At 41.1% G+C, this 23,772-nt stretch overlaps 1 protein-coding gene across 3 annotated transcripts in view; it reads right to left on the bottom strand.

The window, feature by feature from the left end:
- Nucleotides 1-23,772, bottom strand: part of gabrd (gamma-aminobutyric acid type A receptor subunit delta) — a 202,863-nt gene that overhangs the window by 62,609 nt on the left and 116,482 nt on the right. Inside the window, exon 1 of one of the 3 annotated variants that reach the window (XM_028807483.2) lies at nucleotides 18,769-18,802. The exons of the other annotated variants lie outside the window; for them this stretch is intronic. The gene's annotated coding sequence lies outside the window, so the exon portion shown is untranslated. Of the gene's footprint in view, nucleotides 1-18,768; nucleotides 18,803-23,772 lie in introns of those variants that run through there. 3 annotated transcript variants of the gene reach the window in all.

The raw sequence follows: 23,772 nt of genomic DNA, 5'->3' as shown, positions 1-23,772 counted from the left end.
TACAAAATTTAGAATATATTTCATTTAGTAAACGGTGGCAGCAAGCCACCACTGAATTGAGCGTAATCACTCCTCTGCTCACAGAGAAATATGGGGCAAATCAACTCTGGCACAAGCCTGTCAATTAAATTGTTAGTTGGAGGTTCTGCAGAAAACCTTAGTTGTTGATTTGCTGCTCAATCTGCACAAAAAGCAATGAAATGTTAGATGTTTATTATTAATGTTGTTATTATTATTAGTGAAAATAAAAGTAACTCAACATATTAAGTATGCTCTGCATTGCATCAAATTCATTACAACCACAAAAAGATCACAAGCTTAAACAATGTGGTCCACCAGGCTGGCATTGCCAGCCGAACCCGATACAGACACGCGTGGTACACAAGTTTAATGCACACTATGTTTATTTTTTCTTTTCCCCTTGTGGGAAACACCTTCCCTGTTCCCCACAAGCATGACACAGTCCTAGCACAAGCACAGCACAAACAATGAATCCCTTCCTTTACTCATTTTCTTCTCCTCCTTCACTACTCAGGTCAAACTTTGTCGCTCCTCCTCCCGACTCTGGCTCCCCGAGTAGTGGCTGCTGGCTCTTTTTATAATGCAACCGGAAGTGCTCCAGGTGTTTGATTACTTGTTTCTGGCAGCACTTCCGGGTGTGGCGGAAGAACTGCCCGTAAGGGCTCAGCAGCTCCTGCTGCAGCACCCCCTGGCGGTGCCTGCGGATCCCAACAGGGCTGCACCACACTCCAACTCCCATGCAGCCCTGTGGGAGTCTGAGGCACTGCTGCAATCCAGGGAGGTTGCCATCTAGCATCCCGGGTGAGGTAACGCTCTTGCCACACTTGCTCCCCTGGTCCTCCCAGTGTGGAGGCGTCCCAGCCAGGCAAGAGCCCCAGCTGCACACTACAACATACAGCATGCAGTGACACAAATAACCCAGAGATACCTGTTGCCTCTTCTATGATATTCTCTACAGCATGTGTATCAGATCACTGAATAAGCTACATAAATTTAAAAAATATTGGAAGCCTTTGGTATAGTTTAGAATTTAAATCAGGATGAGATCAATTGTCCATCAAAGGGCACACACATACACTTTATTTGAAGAAGGCATTTACGCTATTGTACATAAGAGACTGGAGTGTGCTTTAGAATTTTTGTGCAGCAGTCTTTTGGAAACATGAATATGAATAAAAAATAAACATACACATGCAAATTGACTTTGGTTCTTTTTAATGCATGTACTGTATAAATCTTTGGACAAGAATAAAACAAAGTGCTGTGTATACAGAGTGTATGTGATGGGGTGTTCCTAAAGAGGATTACATGGCAATAAGGTCAGAGAGAGGCACTGCTGAGGAACTGTGTAAGCCTAAAAATTCAACCACTATAAGAAACATTTCACATCATTTTGTACAGATTAATTACTGGTTGGTAATTCTGCAGAAAAGTGTAATTGTGGATTTGCTGTTCAGTCTGTCCAATATCAGCTCTATGGCTATTATTATTATTACTATTATTATTATTATTATTATTAGTAGTAGTAGTAGTAGTAGTAGCAGCAGCAATAGTAGTAGTAGCAGCAGCAATGGTAGTAGTAGTACTGCCAGTGAAAATAAAAAGCAACATGTTAACTGTGGGGCGGCACGGTGGCGCAGTGGGTAGCGCTGCTGCCTCGCAGTTGGGAGATCTGGGGACCTGGGTTCGCTTCCCGGGTCCTCCCTGCGTGGAGTTTGCATGTTCCCCCCGTGTCTGCGTGGGTTTCCTCCGGGCGCTCCGGTTTCCTCCCACAGTCCAAAGACATGCAGGTTAGGTGGATTGGCGATTCTAAATTGGCCCTAGTGTGTGCTTGGTGTGTGGGTGTGTTTGTGTGTGTCCTGCGGTGGGTTGGCACCCTGCCCAGGATTGGTTCCCTGCCTTGTGCCCTGTGTTGGTTGGGATTGGCTCCAGCAGACCCCCCGTGACCCTGTGTTTGGATTCAGCGGGTTGGATAATGGATGGATGGATGTTAACTGTGTACTGCACTGCTCCAAATTTAATATGGCAAAAAAAAAACATTAAAACATTAGAACAATCTAGACAAGAACAGGCCTTTCAGCCCAACAAAGCTTGCCAATCCTATCTACTTACTTGTTTTAAAATAACAATGTCTAGTTTTTAAAAGTTTTTAAGGTCCCACTGTCTGATACACTACTTGGTAGCTTATTCCATGTGTCTATGGTTCTCTGTGTGAAGAAATACTTTCTAACATTTGTGCAAAATTTACCCTAAACAAGTTTTCAACTGCTTCCCTGTGTTTGTAATTAACTTATTTTAAAATAACAATGGCTCAGGCTAAGTTGGTGGGTTGGGTTACTTTGTATGCCATGTCAGTTTATTGATTTATCCTGTCAGTTTGTCTTTACTTAATAAAAAGTTGATCACAAAAAAAAAAAAATAACAGTCTTGATCCACTGTACTAATTCCCTTCATAATTTTAAACACTTCAGTCACGTATCCTCTTAATCTTTTTTTTGCTTAAACTGAAGGCTCAGCTCTTTTAATCTTTCCTCATAATTCATCCCCTGTACCCCGGGGTTCAACCTAGTTGCTCTTCTCTTGACTTTTTCTAGCACTGCTAATATTCTTTTTGTAGCCTGGAGACCAAAACTGTAAGCAGTATTATAAAGCCTCAGCATAACCTCCTTGGACTTGTACTCCATACATCGTATTGTCTATCTTACTAAACCACAGTTAATTTATGCACGGCGGACGCACCGAGGTGCATGCGTACTGCGCCGTGGCCCCCGCCCCTGAGTCAAACGCAGCGGCTTCCCAAAACGTTGCGGCTTCCCAGAGTCAGTAGATGGTGCCCAAACAACACAACCTGTGAGCGCCCAAACAACACAACCTGTAGGGTCAAACGCAGCGGCTTCCCAGAACGCGACAGATTCCCAGAGTCAGTGGGTGGCACCCAAACAACACATCCTGTAAGCGCCCAAACAACACCACCTGTAAACTAGATTTAATGAACGAAGGCGCCCACACAAAGAAACCACTTTAGTTCAAATAGGGTTATTCAATTAAATGGAAACTTTACCATGCCTACGACCTGTGAACTAAACCTGAGGTAAAGCGTGCACGCCAGGTTGTACAGCCGCCCCGGACGTGACCGCCCACACCACCGCATATACCCTCCATAATATTTCATCACGCAGAAACTGATTGCCATTCTTGGATTTCCGATTCGCGGGCATACTTGTATAATCTAATATTCTGTTAGCCTTCTTAATGGCTTCTGAACACTGTCTGGCTGTTGATCGTGTTGAGTCTACTATGACTGCTAAATCCTTCTTATAAGGTTTACTCTTGATTTTCAGACCTCCTCTGCGTATTCAAACCTAACATTTTTACTTTCTACACATAATACTTTTACTTACATTAAAATCCATCTTCCACAAATCTACTCAAGCCTGTATGCTGTCCAAGTCCCTCTGTAATGTTTCAACAGATTCTAGATTACTGCTGTTTTGTCTTGGTAGAGTTCTATATTGGAACAGCTTGGCCACTAGTGCCACTTCACTCTAATGTTCTACTTGTAACCCAGTTTCCTGCATGGATTTTACTCTGCCAATTGCCTTTACTATTTATTACCAGCACCAATCCAAAGTCAATAAAAACCCAAAATAGAAGTAATATTATTGCAAAAGATCAGAAAATGGAAATGGTTAGAAATAACTATTTTCCCTTTCCTGTCTTCCTACACTATCCTTCCACTGTTTTTTCAATGCCTGTGTGTCCTTTTTTATTGTATGGTAACTGCTACTTGAAAATGTGGACTAAAACCTGTCCAAATTCCAAGTGCCAAATCCAGCATCTCTCCTAAAACTGACCTTTGTTCTTTACTCACAACCAGCTCTCTTTTCTCTTTTTAATGAACTGGTCAGTCAGGTTTCAAATTACTGAACCTGTGTGTGCTTTTAAATTAGTGACCGGCCTAGCAGTGCTGTTAGGACACTCACACCCATATGCATTCCTGACTTGCTGCCTGAGCTTACAACATTTTCTGCTGCACCATCCCCCATCCTTTGTTCTTTCGCTTGTCTTGTTTCATTTAAACCAACTCCTAAACTGGTAAATTTTCTGTCCAACTCAGTCATCCTTGCACTAGCATTTTCAAACCTTTCACACACAAGCACTTGAATTTCTTTCATTTCTACTGTTCTTTGTTTTAATTCCACACTTACTTCACTCAGTACCCATATTCCATTATCCAGTTCATGCCCTGCAGTCAACAATTGCCATTCAAACTAACCAGGTTCACTGCCTTGTATCTGATTTCTTTATCCTAAATCAAATTTCAATGCAGCACTGGTTACCTTTCCTAGCATGTTCTTTAAATACTGGACATACCTCAGAATTATCTGGACATTGTGGTGCAGTGGAGAATAATATAAGGAAACACCCTTGCTGCTTTTCCTTCCTTTGATCACTCTCCTTTTGCTCACACTCACATTCCCACTCTTTATCTGAGCACTCATCTCTGTCTCAGGTAAGTCACCCATGATGTTTTACGGTTCCAGTCAGATCCTGTTACTACTGCCCTAACTGTTACCACGGGAGGTTTACTCTCCTTTTTTACCCTGCTTTCACTGCTTTCCACTTTAGCAGTGGGTGTTCTACATGCTAGCATTTCACATTTTTCACACCAACTGTTACGTCTCTCAAAACCTAAACATTCACACAACATTCTTCTATCACTTTCAGCCACTTTGCTATGTTCTTTCTCATACTGATCTTCCTTATTACTAATAGAAGATAATACACATCTTATAACAGCAGCTGTTTTATTTATACCTGATCTCAGTTTAAATCATTCCAGCCCCCTTCCATTTTGTTGCATGCTCAGCTCAGCTTCTGCTTTCTCTACCTTCACTACAGTTTTTCATTTGCTAGCTTTAGCCTGCTTGCCTCTGAAACTCCATTGAAAGATGACTGGCTTTAATATGAATTTAGGCATTTTTGAGTCTACAATGCTACTGTAATGTAATTTGACAAATTCGTTATGGGTTGGCCTACTTTTGCCCCTGTAAACTAACAAGCTAACACTAACACACACGCACATGCACACACAGTTCCTATCCACACAAGCACTTACTATGAATGATGCCTACTTAGCCTGTCATTCATTAGTACTTCGCATAGGACTCATTAAGATATCATACATTTAGGAAACTATGGGTGATGCTTGCACCACCACTGTACTTTAATTAGGGACTCACTACCACCAGCACTAACAAACATGCAGGTGTCCTCAAGATACACTTGATGTCACAAAACCTTTTTTGGATATATTCCATCCAGCAACCAAACAATGTTTTACTCCCACCACATTTGTACATTTTGTGCCCTAAAATTCATACACACACACATACATCAAAGCAGTATTTGCAAACAGGGTGTAAAACATGGTTACCCCAAAATCCTGCTGACTACGCCAATTGTTTTCTCTTGGTAGAGTTCTATATACTCTACTTTCACCTTTTGTATTATTACTGTGTAGCCTTTGTCAGAATGCCTCAAATCTGTCAATCTTACCACTGTTTATAAGAAATAAGTATGTAACTTTTACCCACCTTCCTTTCTACATTTATAACTTCAGGCGATTAGGTGTAGTAAAAGACAAACAGGAGTTAAGTTTCAACTTAATTTATTACTGATAATATTCATAAATAACAATAAGCAAAGTACAAGTTCATATTTGCAACCATACAACCTGATAAATGCTGATGTGTAGTTTCAGGCAGCACACAGACTTGTTATTTAAAATGTCTCTAGTTAAGGCATCATTAATGGTCAGCTTTCTTCACAACAGGGCACATGCCTGTCTCAATATGGCTGCTGAGCTGTGCTCTTCATTGTGTTGTCCTTTTCAGTTCATGGCGTGTAAAATGCCCTTTCATCAGATGGTGTGAGAGAGAGAGGCAGGAGTAAAATAAGCAAATTTATATATTTTCTGTCCATACCCTACAGCCAATAGGGCCTCGTGGCACTTAATGGCTTCTGATTTAAAACCAAGCAGGCAACTTTAGACCAATAGAATTCTGGTCCAACACAATGGTTTCACACCTGCCCCTAATACCATTTGGTAAAGTGAAGCTTGCCAGCTAGATAGCTGGCCTCAATGTGGGGGTTGGTTGAGACACGCCTGCAGAGAATGACTTGCAAAAGTGCTTTTAGGCACTTCCCACAACCCTGTCGTAAAATTCACTATCCTGTCTTAGCCCCAAGGAGGCGGGGTTTGTAAACATTAATACAAAAATACATGTCTGGAAGCAGCACAACCATCGGAAAAGCTATGAAAGGAAGACTATTTGGAATTATTTAATAAGTATTCATGGACAAAATATAATTAACATAAGTTTGTGATTCAGATATTTTTTTAGGCAAGCAGAGAAGGCCTTGCAGGCCCTGACGGTCCGCTACTGATAATCATACATCCTTTTCTCTTCTCAAACACACCTATAATTGTAATAAAAACATAAACAAAAAGTATGTGTGGAAGAAATTAAAGTTTTTTCATTTTTTGCTATTCTAAAGGAGACTGTTTAACATCATACCCTTGGTTTATTGTTATTGTTATTATTGCATTAGGGTTCACTATGTAGCGAACTCCCCTAATTGTTGAATGAGGAGCCCGGAACACACGAAAAACTCCTACTCTTAGGAAAAATAATACTATAATGTCCGAAAACCGACAGAACCTTCGACCCAATTTTGATGTCCCCAGATGGAGTTGTTTATGGATTTATACAAAAAAAAACAATGAAATAATTACCCAACAATTGTTTAGCCAAATCAAAAGAATATATATTATAAATCACACCAATAATAAACACCCGTTAAATCACTCCTTATATAATATCCCGAAAGAAAGCAAGAAAGAAAGCAAGAAAGAAAGCCAGGAAAAGAAACAGAGATATATCCTATTTAACCACACCCACCATAAATTCTCAATAAATATCTGTAGGAATACACCCATATACCCAAATATAAATTAGATATACAGTTTCACAATCCCCCCCTCGTTCCCCAGTCCCTTTTATATATCGTTGATTTAGAGAGTCTAGCCACTCGGCCTGGGAAGTCAGTGAATAATCCAGTAATTCAGTCACTAAGCTCCGCTGACTAGAAAACTGTATTTAATGGTAAAAAGGAGCAATCTCACCGGCTTGGCGACGATTCTTCGTTAAAAACTGCAATCCGTCTCACCCGGGAGTCTGAGCGTTAGCGTCCTTCAATGGCCGCTGCCGTAATCACAAATCCAACATAAAGCCGTGCACTCCGAAGATCCTTCCGATTAGCCCGCACAGCTCTTCGTTGCGTCCAACCGTGATTTCGGAGCCTTCCGTGCTTTATTAATCGCTTCTTTTACCAAAATCCGTTCTCCTTCCCAGCTACTTCTCTAAACAAACTTTCTTCTTCCTCCGCCCTCCTCACTCCTTTACTTTTTTTTCTCTCTCTTTAAACTACGCGCCTCCTTGCCTTTTTCAGGAAGATTTACGTCATACCAAAGTTCATTTTGGCAAGGACCCTCAGGCGTTGTTTGGACCCCTACTCTCCTTAAAGAGATATCCCATAGACCTTAATTGCCGGGATCATCATCACTAAAGGGCAAGCGGCAGAAACAGTTAAAAGCATACAATAAAAACAATATGTGACAACCGTTACATAATCCCCACCCCCCCCTCTGGAGAGGGACCAAAGTAGGGCTTTAGGTTCACTATATGCATCGTGTCGCTTTTAGACTCTGTTCCCGTACCAAACTGAACCCTGTAATTATTAGGTCCTAACATTTTTAGTATTTTTGCCGGACCAATATATTTTGGCGCAAGCTTGGAAGCAAACTGATCTATTTTAGAGGATTGTGGGTGAGACCTAATCCAGACCAGATCCCCTACAGTGTAGTGGGCCTCTTTCCTATGTTTATTGTAAGACCTGGCTTGTCTGGCTTTGGCCTTCGCCACACGACTCTCCACTTGCTTCTTTAAGGTAACTAGCTGGTGTATCGTAAGGTAAGACCCTGAATTAGGGTGTGGGGCTTTAATGAGACGCTCCAGGGGTCCCTTGATCTGCCTACCAACAGCCAATAGAGCAGGGGTCTCTCCGGTAACTTCGTGTACTGCAGTATTGAGCGCAAATCGAAGTTCCGGCAACCAACAGTCCCAGTCTTGATGGTTCTTCCCCACATATGATGCAATCATAGTTTTAAGGGTTTTGTTTACCCGTTCAGTCATATTCGTTTGGGGATGATAGGCTGTTGTAAGCTTCTTCACCACTCCCCATTTGGCACAAATATTTTCCATCATCTCACCCGTAAACTGTGGTCCTCTGTCAGATACCATATATTTTGGAACTCCCCAACGAGTGAAGATGTCTTCCCTTAAAATGGAGCAGATCTTCCCTGCCTTTGCATTGGGCAAGGCAAACAGTTCCACCCATTTAGAGTAATAATCTACTATTACTAATAGTATAGTCTTTTTATTTTTGGACCTTGGGAACGGTCCCATCAAATCTACCCCTATCATTTCTCCTGGTTCATTTACCACGGTAGATTGACATAATCCTGCTGGTTTTCCTGGGGGAATCTTGTACTGTTGGCAGATGTGACAGCTTTTAACGTGAAGCCAGACATCCTTACGGATGGTGGGCCACCAGGCTACCTCCAGGATTCTCAACAGGGTCTTGGTCTTCTCCAGGTGTCCCCCAAAAGGACTATCATGGAAGTACTGGAGGAAATCTGAAATTAGCTCTTGGGGAACCACTAGCTGATATTTGTGGCCTGCATATTTTGACGGGATCACTCGATATAGCACCCCTTGGAGTTCCTCATACTTAATACTCCCAGATCTACCCCCTGACCCTTCCCTGCACCCCTGACAAACAGAACAAGTTGTCTGAGCTCGAGCGATAACCTGCAAGTCCAGGGGCAGTTCAGATACCGAGGGTTTGACCACAGCCACCAGTGCCTCTTGGGAATCTTCATGGATCCGGGATAATGCATCTGGTACTATATTGTGATGTCCCTTCCGGTAGAAAACCTGAAACTTGAATTCTTGCAATCGAAGAACCCATCTCGTAAGCCTCGAAGAAGTTTTTGAGCACTTAAACGCCCAGGTCAAGGCATTATGATCTGTGTAGACGTTGAACATAGTTCCCTCCAAATAGTGCCGCCACTTTTCCACAGCCCAAATTACAGCCAAACACTCCTTTTCACTGGCTGAATAGTTAAGCTCAGGTCCCCTTAATTTTCTTGAGGCATAAGCGATGACATGCTCCCCACTGCTGTCACACTGAGTAAGAACCGCACCCAGTCCCACACTACTTGCATCCGTATTCACGTGAAACTGGAGTTGTAGATTCGGCTGTGCCAAGATGGGCGGCTTCTGCAAAGTGTTCTTCAGCTGTGTTACTGCCTCCTGGCATTCAGGTGACCATTGCCACGGGGTTCCCTTCTTGGTGAGTTGATGTAATGGTGCTGCCACGTCTGCCATGTTTGGTATAAACTTGTGGTACCAACCTACCATTCCCAAAAACCGTTGTAGGCTTTTCACGTTGGTAGGAGTTGGATAGTCCCGTATGGCGATGGTTTTCTCGGAATCCACCTCCACCCCTCTTGCTGAAACCACATGGCCCAGGAAGGTCAATTGGGAATTGCATCAGATGGCATTTCTTTAAGTGCAAGGTCAGGTTGGCCTGATGGAGACGACGGAACACTGCTTCCAAATCCTGTAGATGTTGCTCTTTTGTAGGTGAAAACACAATGATGTTGTCTATATATACAAAACAAATTTTTCGGAGTAACCCCTTCAGAACTTGTTCCATTAACCTCTGGAACGTAGCCCCGGCATTGACCAACCCAAAGGGCATAACCCGAAATTGGTACAAGCCATCAGGAGTTATCACCGCTGTCTTGTGCACGCTGTCTTCACCCATCCGTACCTGCCAATACCCGGAACGTAGATCCAAGGTGGAGAATATTGTTGCCCCATGAAGCGATTCCAGAATGTCATGGACTAGGGGCATAGGATAAGCATCCACTCGGGTTTTAGCGTTTAGGGCTCGGTAGTCCACACAGAACCGATGTGATCCATCCCCTTTCCGAACCAACACCACTGGCGAAGCCCATGGAGAAGATGATGGCTCAATTATGCCAGCCTGCAGCATCTTAGCAAGCTCTTCTCTAATAATTTGAAGTTTTTGGGGAGAGGCTCTATAAACCCGATGTTTAATGGGCAACTCGTCAGATGTATAAATATTATGGGAGACAATCTGAGTAGTCCCCAATTGGTCTGTCCATACTGATGGCCATCTGTCTAACAATGGACGTACCTCTTCCGGTTGGTTAATTATATGTGGGTCCAAGGCCTTGTCCAGGACTTCTTCCACCGCTAAATAAAACTGGGAAATGGGTTGGCCGAGCTCTTCTGATCCTTTCCTTCCAAACTGGAACACCCCACCCCCAGGCAAGGTATACTCTCCTCGAGAAGGGCAAATGGTCATCTGTGCAGCCATAATGGAATCCAACCCTAGAAGTAAGGGCATGGCCAGATGGGTATCATCCAATATGAAAGTGTCTGTCTTCCATATCGTCTGCTGTAGTTTGTATTTGATCTGAACCTTTCCCAGAGCGACCCCTCTTCTGCCATCCGCCAGTATAAACTTGACCGAAGTGGACTCTGTCAGTTCGTCCTCCGAGGTCTTAATCTTTTGCCACATACTGAGACGCATGAGTGTAAATGTGCTCCCTGTATCCACTATGGCTTCTCCCCATAAGCCTCGCAGCTGAACTGGAACCACCAGAAGGGGAGGTTGTCCAAACACAGTTGCTAGCCGACCTTCTGTTGGTTCTTTCTTTTGGTATTTATTACCAGTGTTGGTTGGTTCACCCTGTTTTGTTTTCGACAGCCTAAAACCTCTTTTAGCCGCCCAGTCTCGTTCCACCATTGATCCCAGTTTGACGAGGTCATCCACCGTTCTCACCATGCCCCTGAGTGTCCCAGCCAGTCTCGAGTTGCATGCTCCCAATAAGCGACGCAAAATTTCTTCGTCGGTTATGTCTGGTTTCCATTTAAGACATAAGGCCTGAAACTCATATGCAAAGTCCCGAATGGCCTGCCCTGGTTGCTGCTCCATTTCCCGTAATCTCCGTTCTAATTCTTCATAGTAATCGGAGGGGAGAAAGGCATCTAAAAAAGCTGTCTTAAATGAAGCCCAATCATCAATAGTCCGTTTAGCAGCCTGCCACCAACAACCGACTGCTCCGTGTAGAGAGGCATTCAAAACCCCCATAAGTTCACTGGAAGTCAGAGAGTGCACCTCCATAAAGGCATCCCCCTGCTCCACAAATCGTAAAATGTCATCGGTGGTATAAGCTTCCCCAATCTTGGGAAAGTCCATGCGCAATGCTGCTGATGGGGCAGGCAACACTGCTGGTCTCAATATGGTCTGTCCTGATGGAGTTGAATGGCTAAATGGACGCCACCCTCCTTGAGTACTCTGACGAATCACTTCCTGCAACTCTGACTGCCACTTCTTATCTCTCCGTTCAAAACAGGCCACAGTTTCTTTAAGAATATCTTCCGCCTGGGAGTTCATAGCTTCTTCAAGATTAGAAAAAGTGGCATCCATATATTCTCTAAGAGATTCTTCTCGTGCCATCAGTGTCTCCACCATCTGGTCCAACCGTCCTTCTATTCTCTGGACCCTATCGAATAGTTCTGTTATAGGAGATGGAAGACTGGTGTCTGATCTGTTGGTTCCCAGGGTGTCATCCACATACAACCGTTGCAACATGCCCGTGACTTCTCTGACCCTTTCACCAGCCCTGACAGTGATGTGTGGGCCCAAGATCATGGATTCTTCGGCCTGCAGATCTCCATCACCATCGAGCCCCTGCTCTAAAGCCTCAGTAGCCATATTAGGGTAACTAACCAAGTCTATAAATCCACAATAAAAAAAGGAAACCAAATAAATTAACCCTGGTTCAAATCGGTCCCCGTACGGGCCACCACTTATGTAGCGAACTCCCCTAATTGTTGAATGAGGAGCCCGGAACACACGAAAAACTCCTACTCTTAGGAAAAATAATACTATAATGTCCGAAAACCGACAGAACCTTCGACCCAATTTTGATGTCCCCAGATGGAGTTGTTTATGGATTTATACAAAAAAAAACAATGAAATAATTACCCAACAATTGTTTAGCCAAATCAAAAGAATATATATTATAAATCACACCAATAATAAACACCCGTTAAATCACTCCTTATATAATATCCCGAAAGAAAGCAAGAAAGAAAGCAAGAAAGAAAGCCAGGAAAAGAAACAGAGATATATCCTATTTAACCACACCCACCATAAATTCACAATAAATATCTGTAGGAATACACCCATATACCCAAATATAAATTAGATATACAGTTTCACAATCCCCCCCTCGTTCCCCAGTCCCTTTTATATATCGTTGATTTAGAGAGTCTAGCCACTCGGCCTGGGAAGTCAGTGAATAATCCAGTAATTCAGTCACTAAGCTCCGCTGACTAGAAAACTGTATTTAATGGTAAAAAGGAGCAATCTCACCGGCTTGGCGACGATTCTTCGTTAAAAACTGCAATCCGTCTCACCCGGGAGTCTGAGCGTTAGCGTCCTTCAATGGCCGCTGCCGTAATCACAAATCCAACATAAAGCCGTGCACTCCGAAGATCCTTCCGATTAGCCCGCACAGCTCTTCGTTGCGTCCAACCGTGATTTCGGAGCCTTCCGTGCTTTATTAATCGCTTCTTTTACCAAAATCCGTTCTCCTTCCCAGCTACTTCTCTAAACAAACTTTCTTCTTCCTCCGCCCTCCTCACTCCTTTACTTTTTTTTCTCTCCCTTTAAACTACGCGCCTCCTTGCCTTTTTCAGGAAGATTTACGTCATACCAAAGTTCATTTTGGCAAGGACCCTCAGGCGTTGTTTGGACCCCTACTCTCCTTAAAGAGATATCCCATAGACCTTAATTGCCGGGATCATCATCACTAAAGGGCAAGCGGCAGAAACAGTTAAAAGCATACAATAAAAACAATATGTGACAACCGTTACAACTATGCTTATCCAGGGCCACTTTTTAACACCATTCCCTGGGTTTACTGTCTTAATATTTCAAGACTGTTGAAGATTATATTTTATGCTTATAGTATTTAGACTTTATTGGCAATAGATATTTCTACTTTTTAATCCTCAAATGCTGGGGGGCTTGTTTTGTTTTGGATGTGCTCTGTCTCTAGGTATGTCAGAGGACTGGGACTTTGTGAAGTGGGGTCCAGCCTCACGTGGGGAGGCAAAAAGGGGTGGGGTATAAGAGGGGGAGAGAAAAAGAGCAAGCAATATCTAATCTATCCTTTTAATCCTTATAATTATACCTACCAATATAACAATAGGCTGCATGGCAATAACTCGTGGGAAAATTGGAAAGTAAGGTTAAAGCTGTCTAACTTCCAGTTAAGACTACCACATGACATTAAAAATTCAGAATCAATGTCTCCATGATGGGACAGTTAACTTTGTGAGCTGGAATGTTAAAGGCCTGAATCACGAATTAAAGAGAAAGAAAGTATTATCTCACCTAAAAGGTCTAAACGCTAAAATAGTATTTTTATTACAGGAGACCCACTTACTAAGCAAGGATCAGTTCCGACTGCAAAAAGACTGGACTGGCCAAATGTTCCATTCCAGCTTTACAAAGAAAACTAGAGGTGTGGGAATTCTCATACATAGAACGGTCTCATTTTGTGGTATCAGATGTAGTATCTGATCCTGAAGGGAGATATGTGATTGTCATGGGCAATTTATTTAACTGTAAAGTGATTTTTGATAAATGTTTATGCACCCAATGTTGATGATAGGGAATTCATGCAAAATGTATTTGCATCCATTCCCAATGTGAACACTCATAAATTATAATATCTGTGGAATTTAATTGTGTTTTAAATCCACTCTTAGATAGGTCTCCTGTCACAGGGGGGATGACATCTAACACTGCAAAGACAATTACAGTTTTTAACTGACCACAACTTATCAGACCCCTGGAAGTTTCTAAACACAAACTCAAGAACATATTCCTTCTACTCACCAGTGCATCATTGCTACTCAAGAACTGATTATTTCTTTATAGATAATAATTTCTTGCCTATGATTAAATTTTGCAAGTACAATGCTATTGTTATTTCCGACAAAGCCCCTCTGATTTTGGAGCTAAAATCATTATGCCCCACACACTCATCTCACAGATGGCATCTTAACCTACTTCTATTAGCAGACGAGAACTGTACAGAACTTATATCAAACAAATTAGTTTCTTCCTAGAGACAAATACATCCTCAGAGGTCTCTGCAGGAACACTCTGGGAAACTCTAAAGGCTTTCTTAAGAGGACAGATTATTTCATATCTTTCCCACAGAAATAAATTAGAAACCAAGAAGGTATCAGAGCTAACCAGTGAAATTACTAGAATAGATCGAGAACATGCCAGGTGTCCAAGTGAGGCTCTTCATAGGAAAAGGCAGGCTCTGCATTCAGAGCTCAACCTCTTAACAACCAAAGAATATTAACACCTCATTTTTAAATCAAGACATCATTACTATGAACACGGACAGAAAGCTAATAAGCTCTTAGCTCAACTGATCCACAAGCAAGAAGTTCGTAAAGCAATCCCAGCAATCACCAACACGAACGGAGATAAAATCATTGACCATAAAAATATAATGCACACATTTAGAGACTACTATAAATCCTTATATTCTACTGAGTTTAAAGAAAACAACACCCAATCTAATGCATTTCTGAATACATTACAGATACCACAAATAGATACTTTTAGTGCAGAGGAACTGGATAAACCTCTGGTGCTATCAGAATTACTAGATGCTATAAAGTCACTTCAAAGCAGGAAAGCAGCAGGCCCTGATGGCTACCCTGTAGAATTTTAAAAGAAATTCTCCACTCAGCTAGCTCCCCTCTTATTAGCAACATTTACAGAAGCTAGAGACAATCAAATTCTACCTCAAACTTTTTGCCAAGCATTAATCATCGTCTTTCCTAAACAAAATAAGGACTTATTACAATGTGCATCATACAGACCAATTTCACTTCTGAATAATGATGTTAAGATACTCTCCAAAGTACTAGCTAGAAGGATGGAGAAAGTGCTGCCTTCGGTAATATCACAAGATCAAACTGGATTTATTAAAGGCTGGCACTTAGCTTCCAATCTTCGATGTCTGTTTAATGTAATATATTCACCTGCAAAGTCAAATACCACAGAGATATTATCTTTGGATGCAGAAAAAGCATCTGATATGATTGAATGGAACTACCTTTTCACTACATTAGAGAAATTTGGGTTTGGCCCGAACATTTGTGCATGGATCAAACTACTGTATACCAATCCAGAAGCTTCAGTTTGTATTAACAACATTTGTTCAGACTACTTTAAACTAGAACGTGGTACCAGACAAGGATGCCCCTTGTCACAACTTCTATTTGCAATCGCCATTGAGCCTCTGGCAGTTCACTGTCAAAATGCTTATCAGATAAAGGGGATTATCAGAGAAGGACTTGAACAGAAAATTTCACTATATGCATATGATATGTTACTGTATGTATCAGATCCATAAAATACTGTGCCTACAGTCCTAACAGCACTAACAGAATTTCAAAAGATCTGTGGTCTAAGAATGAATTTGAATAAAAGTATGCCCTTTCCAGTCAATTCTCAAGCACACAATATTAGATTGGACACCTTCCCTTTTATCATCACAGATCAGTTTAAATACCTAGGGATAAACATCACAAGTAAACATAAAGCTCTTTATCAACAAAATGTTGCTGTCTGTATGGAAAAAATTAAGCAAGGCTTGCATAGATGGTCAACACTTCATCTCACTTTAGCTGGAAGAATTAACATTCTTAAGATGAATATCCTTCCTAAGCTTCTGTTTTAATTTCAAAACATTCCAATTTACATCAATAAATCTTTTTTTAAGAAATTAGATTCAACCATAACCTAATTTATTTGGAATTCAGAACATCCACGTATCCAAAGAGTGACCCTACAAAGACCTAAGGCAGAAGGTGGCATGGCTCCACCTACAGTAACTTTCAGTTTTATTACTGGGCAGCAAACATACAAGCTATAAAAACCTGGACACAAACAGATGAACATACACAGGCTTGGTCCACAATAGAAATAAAATCCTGCAGTATGTGTTTATATACCATGCTTTGTGCCCCAATAAATGCAAGTTATCGCCAATATACTAATAACCCAATTGTGCCTCACTCACTCAGAATATGGAACCAATGTAGAAAGCATTTTAAGATGGAGAATCTTTTATCTGTGGCGCCTCTGCATGAGAACCACCTTTTTCAACCCTCGCAATCATATGCAGTTTAATATCTGGAAAACATTTGGGATTAAATTGCTTAGAGATCTTTATATACACAACATCTTTGCATCCTATGAACAATTACATTCCAAATTTAACTTTCCAACTACACATTTCTTTCAATATCTTCAAATTACAAACTTTGTTAAACAGAACCTGCCGATTTTCCTCATCTCGCACTTTCCTCTATGCTAGAAAAAATATTGCTCAGTTTCGAGGACTCAGACAGCATTTCTGTAATATATAATATTATTTTACAGTCCATCCCTTTCAAAGATCCAAGAGAACAATGGGAAAAGGATCCCTCACTCAACATATCAGAAAAGGACTGGAAGATAACAATACAGAGAATTCACTTGAGCTCCATATGCGCAAAGCATACAATTATTCAACATCTGTCTCAATTAAAACTGTCCAAAATGTTTCTAGGGCAAGATCCAACCTGCGAACGCTGCAATCAAGTTCCAGCCTCACTGGGTCACATGTTTTGGGCCTGCACCAAATTAACATCATTCTGGACAAAAATTTTTAAGTGCCTTTCAGACAGCTTTGGTGTCACAATCCCTCCTAACCCATTAACAGCTGTGTTTGGTGTTCTTCCAGATGGGCTTAAAGTGTAGAAGAACAAACAAACTGTGATTGCCTTCACTACACTATTGGCACGCAGACTTATTTTGCTAAACTGGAAGAGTCCTAACTCTCCTCTTTTAAGTCAGTGGGTAACTGATGTTTTATACTATTTGAAATTGGAAAACATCTAATTTTCAGTTAGTGGATCTGTGCAGAACTTTTTCAAAACCTGGCAGCATCTAATCAATAATATTTTAGAATAAGCTCTTAAAGCACTGAGGAAATAGATTCTCTTCCCATTTCTTTTTCTTCTCCATTTATCTTTATCCGCCTATTAAACTCATCAATTTATTTATTTTTACAAGCTTTAAGTTTTACTTCATTGGCCATGCTCTCTTTCTCAGGGGTGGGGGTTGATTTGTTTTCAATCCTATTTTTTGTAAAAATTGATCTATTTGTATGGAATGATTACAATAAAATCAATAAAATTAAAAAAACAAAAACATAACCACCCTCTTCAGAATGCATACTCACTGTTCAGTTAAACTCCTGTTTGTGGCATGTGTTGCTTAATCTTATCCTTAATCATTCCTTCCATTAATTTATCCATGATTCACATTAAGCTTACCAGTCTTATATACTTTATACAGCTGTTTTTTTTCTTTGCAGCTTCTTTTTCAACTCTTTATTAACCCATTGTGGAGTTTTCTTAAATTTCGTAATTCCAAAATATATGGATGTACCTACCCTGCATTATATGTAAAACTGTTTCACTGCTCCTCGACTGTCTCCACAGTTAAAAGCTTATCCACAGTCTATCCTCCTTAGACCTTACTGCATCTTCTCAAAATTTGCCCCACCAAAGTTAAACTTCACAGTTTTAGCCTTTGTATCCACATTCTTCCAAAACACTGAGAACTGCATTATAATTATGGTCAGTTGACCCTAATGTTTCAGTCACCTCTACACCCTCCATTGTATCCTGATTATTATAAAATACGAAATCAGAATGGCTCCCCCTCAGTTTTGGTGCTTTAACAAACTGTGTTGTTGTGCTCTGCTATTTGCAAGGTTATCCCAGCTAATATCTGGGTAGGCTTAAAACTACTATATAGTGACACAAGATGCCTGTTGCCTCTTTTATAATGTATGCCATACTGCAGCTAAAATTGGCCAAGCTCTGTTTTTTGGTTCATATCTGATTTTTTTTTTGTTCGAATTAATTTTGTCATTGAACCAAATCCGATATGACTTTGTACATACAGTATATCTATCCTGAATGTCCTCTGCATGGTCAAATTTTTTTTTCAGGTAGATGTGACCCTAGAGCAATAGACCAGAATGAATATAAACAACATGCTAACTGCTGCACTACTTTCAGTGGTTTCAGTGCAATATGTCTGCAAATTCCTAACATAGCGATTGGAAGGATTGCCTTAGTTGATGATTTTAATGCAGTCAGAACATCAAAAAAAATTTCACAAGAAAAGGCTATTCAGCACAGTCCTATTCACCTAATTGCTCCAAAGCAATATCAAGTCAAGTTTTCAATGTCCCTTGTGATACTGGCACTTGGTTGGCACCGACCCGACACAGACTGACAACTGAGGCACGTGTAAAATAAGCAAAAAAAAATTATTTTTTCTTCACCTGTGAGGCACGTCTTCCCCATGATCCCCACAGACACAACACAGTCATCAAAACACACACAAAGAAAGAAAAATCACCCCAAATCACACTCTTTGTCTTCCTCTCCTCCCAGGTCAGCTTTGTCATTCTCCTCCCAACTCTGGCACCCAGAGCAGTGGCTGCAGGCTCCTCTTATAGCCCATCCGGAAGTGCTGCAGGTGCTCATTGACCTACTTCCGGCTGCACTTCCGGGTGTGGCTGTGCTCCCGCCCAGACGGGCTCATTAAGCCGTGCAGCTCTATGCAGCTCCCCCGGTGGAGGCCACAGAGCCCAACCAGGATGAGCTCTGGTGTTCCACGAAAGTGGCCCCAACGCAACCCAGAGGGGCTGCCAACAAAGCTTCTGAGGGATGTAGCGTGGCTCCCATGGCTGCTGCCCCGGATCCAGTGACAAAGGGGCGTCCCGGCCGAGCATGGGTCCTGGCCGTCCACCACACCCTAGAGTTATACTGTCCACCACAGTGCTTGGTAATTTCAAGCTTCCAAATGTGTCCCTGTGTTCATGTTGAACTTATTTTAAAGAAACAGTCTTGATCCACCTTACTAATTCCTTTCATAATTTTGAACACTTCAGTCATGTTTCCTATTAATCTCCAATTAGTTAAGCTGAAAAGGATCAACTCTTCAAATCTTTCCTCATAACTAATATTCCTCACATTCCTGGAATCAGCCTAGTCACTCATCTCTGGACTTTTTCTAGTGCTGCTATGTCTTTTTGACCAAAATTGAACATATTACTTGAGGTGTGAGGTGTGGCCTCATTAGTGTGTTATAAAATTTAAGCATAACTTCCTTTGACTTGTACTCTATACAAATGTGCAATTTTACTTAACAATGAGTTAGCTTTTTTAATGGCTTCTGAACACTGCCTGGTGGTTGATAATGACAAGTCAGCTATGATTGTTATACTTTTCTCACAAGAAGTACTATTAAGATTCAGACCTCCCATTGTGTATTCAGATCTAACATTTTTACTTCCTATGTGTAATACTTTACATTTACTAACATTAAATTTAATTTGCTGCAAATCTATCCAAGCCTGTATGCTGTTCAAGTCCCTCTGTACTGATTCAACATACTCTAGATTATCTGCAAATTCACCTAGCTTGGTATCATCTGCAAACATAACCAGTTTGTTATTTATATTATTCATCTTATATACTTTTACTGACATCCATTGCATTTCCATCCTACCCTGAAGGGGGTCTCACTCTTAATTTTGTTTCCCAAGATTTCTTCAATTATTTTTTATTCCTACAAGGGTTTTTTTTTGGAGTTTTTTTCTTGTCTTCTTAGGGCAGGGGTAGGCAACGTCGGTCCTGGAGTGCCACAGTATGTGCAGGTTTTTGTTCCAACCCAGTTCCTTAATGAGAACTCAATTATTGCTGATGAAGCACATATTGCTTAAGTGACATTTTGATGCTTCATTTTAGTGGTCTCGCTTGTTAAGGTTCTCCAACCTTAATTGCTTATTTCAATCTTAAACTGCTGCATTCAGTGTTTTAATTGCTCCTTATTAGCAATAAGATGTAAAAGACAAAGCAGCCAACAGTTCTCCAGCTAGCTTTTTTCCAATTACATCTGTGTGTGTTCATCATGCACTGTTTGATTTAATAAAACACTTAATAGAAAAATGTGACAGACTGAAAATGATCTGTTTTAGGCTTCATATCATTTGGATGATATCCTTGGAAAGGAAAAAAATCTACGATATAAGAGCCTTACATTGCACAGACTAACAAGCCATAAAATTAAATAAGGTCTGAGATTGGCAATGATTGGTTTCTAATTAAGCAATTGGGTTGGAATGAAAACCTGTAGCCACTGCGGCTCACCAGGACCGACGTTGCCTACCCCTGTCTTAGGGAGTCAAGGTGGGGATGCTATCAAAATCAGGACCTGTTAATACCCATTGAGACATTCCTTGTGTGATTTAGGGTTATACATGAAATAAACTGTTGTTGTTATAATGTATGAATATTAAATACTAGACAAAGAGCCCGTTTCGACAACGTAAGATAAAATGGGCACGAGTTTGTGTCAGCAGTGTATGAAGAACAAATGATAAGTAACGAAGAAGTTGTTTTGTAATGATTGTAGTCCGCTTTACTCATTACTGTAACAGGGTTGTACTGTTAGTTGATGGATTTTCCAGACCTATATTATAATATTGAATGATGAATGTTCCAGTCCAATATGGAATAGTAATAAGTATAAGTATAAGCACCACAAACCTGATATAGGTGTATTGAATGAATGCATAATTGAATCAGAATGCGTAATTAGACCTCGAGCTATAGTTGAAATCGCCTTTCAGGCCTCTAGAGCTTTAATCGAAGTCACCTTTCTCTTTGAATTTTTGCGCCCGTAAATCCGCCACCTGCCGCGATGTTGGGGTTGGATGCCAGTCTCGTAAGATTTTTCGGGCAGCTGCCAGAAGGCGACTGTGCATTCGGCTTCGGACGTGCGCAGTAGGCGACTGCGCATTCGGCTTCGGACGGACGTGAGTGAGTGAGTGAGGAGGCAGGCAAATTATGTATTAAGATAGTAGGAGCCAGAGTACTGACTATTGAGGGACACCACTCTTAACAGCACCCATTTCTGAAAAGGCTGCTCAAACAATCACCCTGTGATTCCTGCATTTTACCCAATTTTAGACGCATCTGTACACTACACACTGAACTCCCACTTCCTTTAGTTTGATGCCCAACCTCTCATAACAAATTCTGAAAATCAAGATAAATAATATCATATGAACCATTCTGATTGCATTCATTTTTTGCTTTTTGATAGAATTACAACATATTAGAAAACATCACTTCCCTCATCGGAACTCATACCGACTGTTCCCTAAAACTCCTGTTCTTGCCAAGTGCTGCTTAATAGTCTACTTAACAATTCCTTCCATTAATTTACAACTGATGCACTTTAAGATTACTGGCCTATAGTTGCTTGGATCTGCCAAATCGCCCTTTTTATATCTATAATAATAAAAGGCAAAGCCCTCACTGACTGACTGACTGACTCACTCACTCACTGACTGACTGACTCACTCATCACTAATTCTCCAACTTCCCGTGTAGGTGGAAGGCTGAAATTTGGCAGGCTCATTCCTTACAGCTTACTTACAAAAGTTAGGCAGTTTTCATTTCAAAATTATACGCGTAATGGTCATAACTGGAACCTCTTTTTTGTCCATATACTGTAATGGTAGGCAGCAAGATGGCCGTAGGAGACTGAGTTGCGTGTCGCGTCATCACGCCTCCCACGTAATCACGTGAACTGACTGTGAACTCAGTACGTAGAAAAGAAGGAGGAGCCCCAAAGAGCGCAGAAGAAAACATTCATTACACAATTGACAAGGCAGCGAAACAATAAGAAGCGAGTGAGTGACGCATACAAGCATCTTCATAAGACACGAGGTATAAAAAAGCACGGTGTAAACCGTAAGTCTAAATTAACTTTATAGAAACGCTCCCGCTGCCGTTTGCAATGCCATATTCGCGAGATACAAGTTTAATGAGAAGACACGAGGTATAAAAAAGCACGGTGTAAACCGTAACCTTAACTTTATAGAAACGCTCCCGCTGCCGTTTGCAATGCCATATTCGCGAGATACAAGTTTAATGAGAAGACACGAGGTATAAACGAGAGTTTGCATCACTTTGTAACAGAGTTAAAATTGCTGTAGCGAGAAACTTTTAACTGCCGGGTCTTAGCTAACATTAAATAAACCCGTGGACATCGCAACATCACACAAGACAGTGGCTCACGTGAAGTGACTGAACGCAGCAGGAGTGATCACTTCCATGAATCAAACCTCTTCAAAAAACACATTACACAACTGATAAGGTAGGAAAAGAATATGAAACAAGGCACGGTATAAACCGTAACTTTAAGTTTATAGAAACGCTGTCGTTTGCAATACCATATTCACCCCTGCGAAGCGCGGTGATTTTGCTATATATATTAAACTATTTCAACCATTGTATGATCTGCTTCTCGCAACTGAAAGAGGGCAACATGGCAGAAGTTAGCCGACTTGCTCACCAACCACAAGCGTTACCTGGTAGGTAACCACCCATACAATCAGATTGTGAATCAGACTACGAATGCCTGCAATGTAATTACCCCGATCTACATGCTGTCAAATGAACGAACCTCGCGCCGTGGCACAACGTTAGGGGCTTCGCCTCTACGTCCGAGGATCGATTCCCGTAAGGGAGTGCAGTGACTGTGTACTCCTGATGAGCCCACAATTACGGCGAAACACGTGTCGCATACTATGCATCTTCAAAGCACGGTGTAAACAGTAAGTTTAAATTGAGTTTATAGAAACGCTCCCGCTGCCGTTTGCAATACCATATTAGATGACTTTGTAACACAGTTAAAATTGCTGGAGCGATACATTTTTAACTGCCGGGTCATGTCGCGTGTTCTTGGGTAGGTGCACCAAAAAATGTATACATTTATGCATGTAATGGGCAAACAAACAATGTACTATACCCGAAAGCACTACAGTAGTACTCAATGTATCTTTACTTCTTAAATGTTAATGTTTTACTGTTTAATAATTTATACGCTTCTTATATGTTATTCAGATTCTTTTATCAAAATACCAGTAACAGCGCACTGCACGATAACGTGGAGTCAATACACTTGACATGACCGTTCATAGTATTTATCCTCTTTCTCTGTACGTTTACCATTCGTTTGCTCAGAGGTTGATGCGCTTGCTGCTTAATGAGCAGCTCTTGACCCTAGCGTCCCGCTGCTTCTCTTCTTTCGTCGGCATCTTTTCCCGTTAAAACTCATTTTTTTTAAAACTTAGTATGTTTTCTTTAATTTTTCAGTTAAACTGGCACTTAAGTCTTCAATCTGCCTCAAGAATGATTAGCGAAGGTGGTAGACAATGAAAACGTCAGCCGTACGCATCCGCCACGCACGCACTGGTGCGCGCAGCTGTGAGTTGATTCTACAATAAAATAAAATAAAGATAAAAAGAGTAATAACTTGCAGCACCGCTATTCAATTACACTTGCC

Source organism: Erpetoichthys calabaricus, chromosome 8, assembly GCF_900747795.2.
Source record: "Erpetoichthys calabaricus chromosome 8, fErpCal1.3, whole genome shotgun sequence".
In the NCBI taxonomy this organism is placed as follows: Eukaryota; Metazoa; Chordata; class Cladistia; order Polypteriformes; family Polypteridae; genus Erpetoichthys; species Erpetoichthys calabaricus.
The sequence above is the reverse complement of the archived record's forward strand: the minus strand, read 5'-3'. Positions and strand labels throughout refer to the sequence as shown.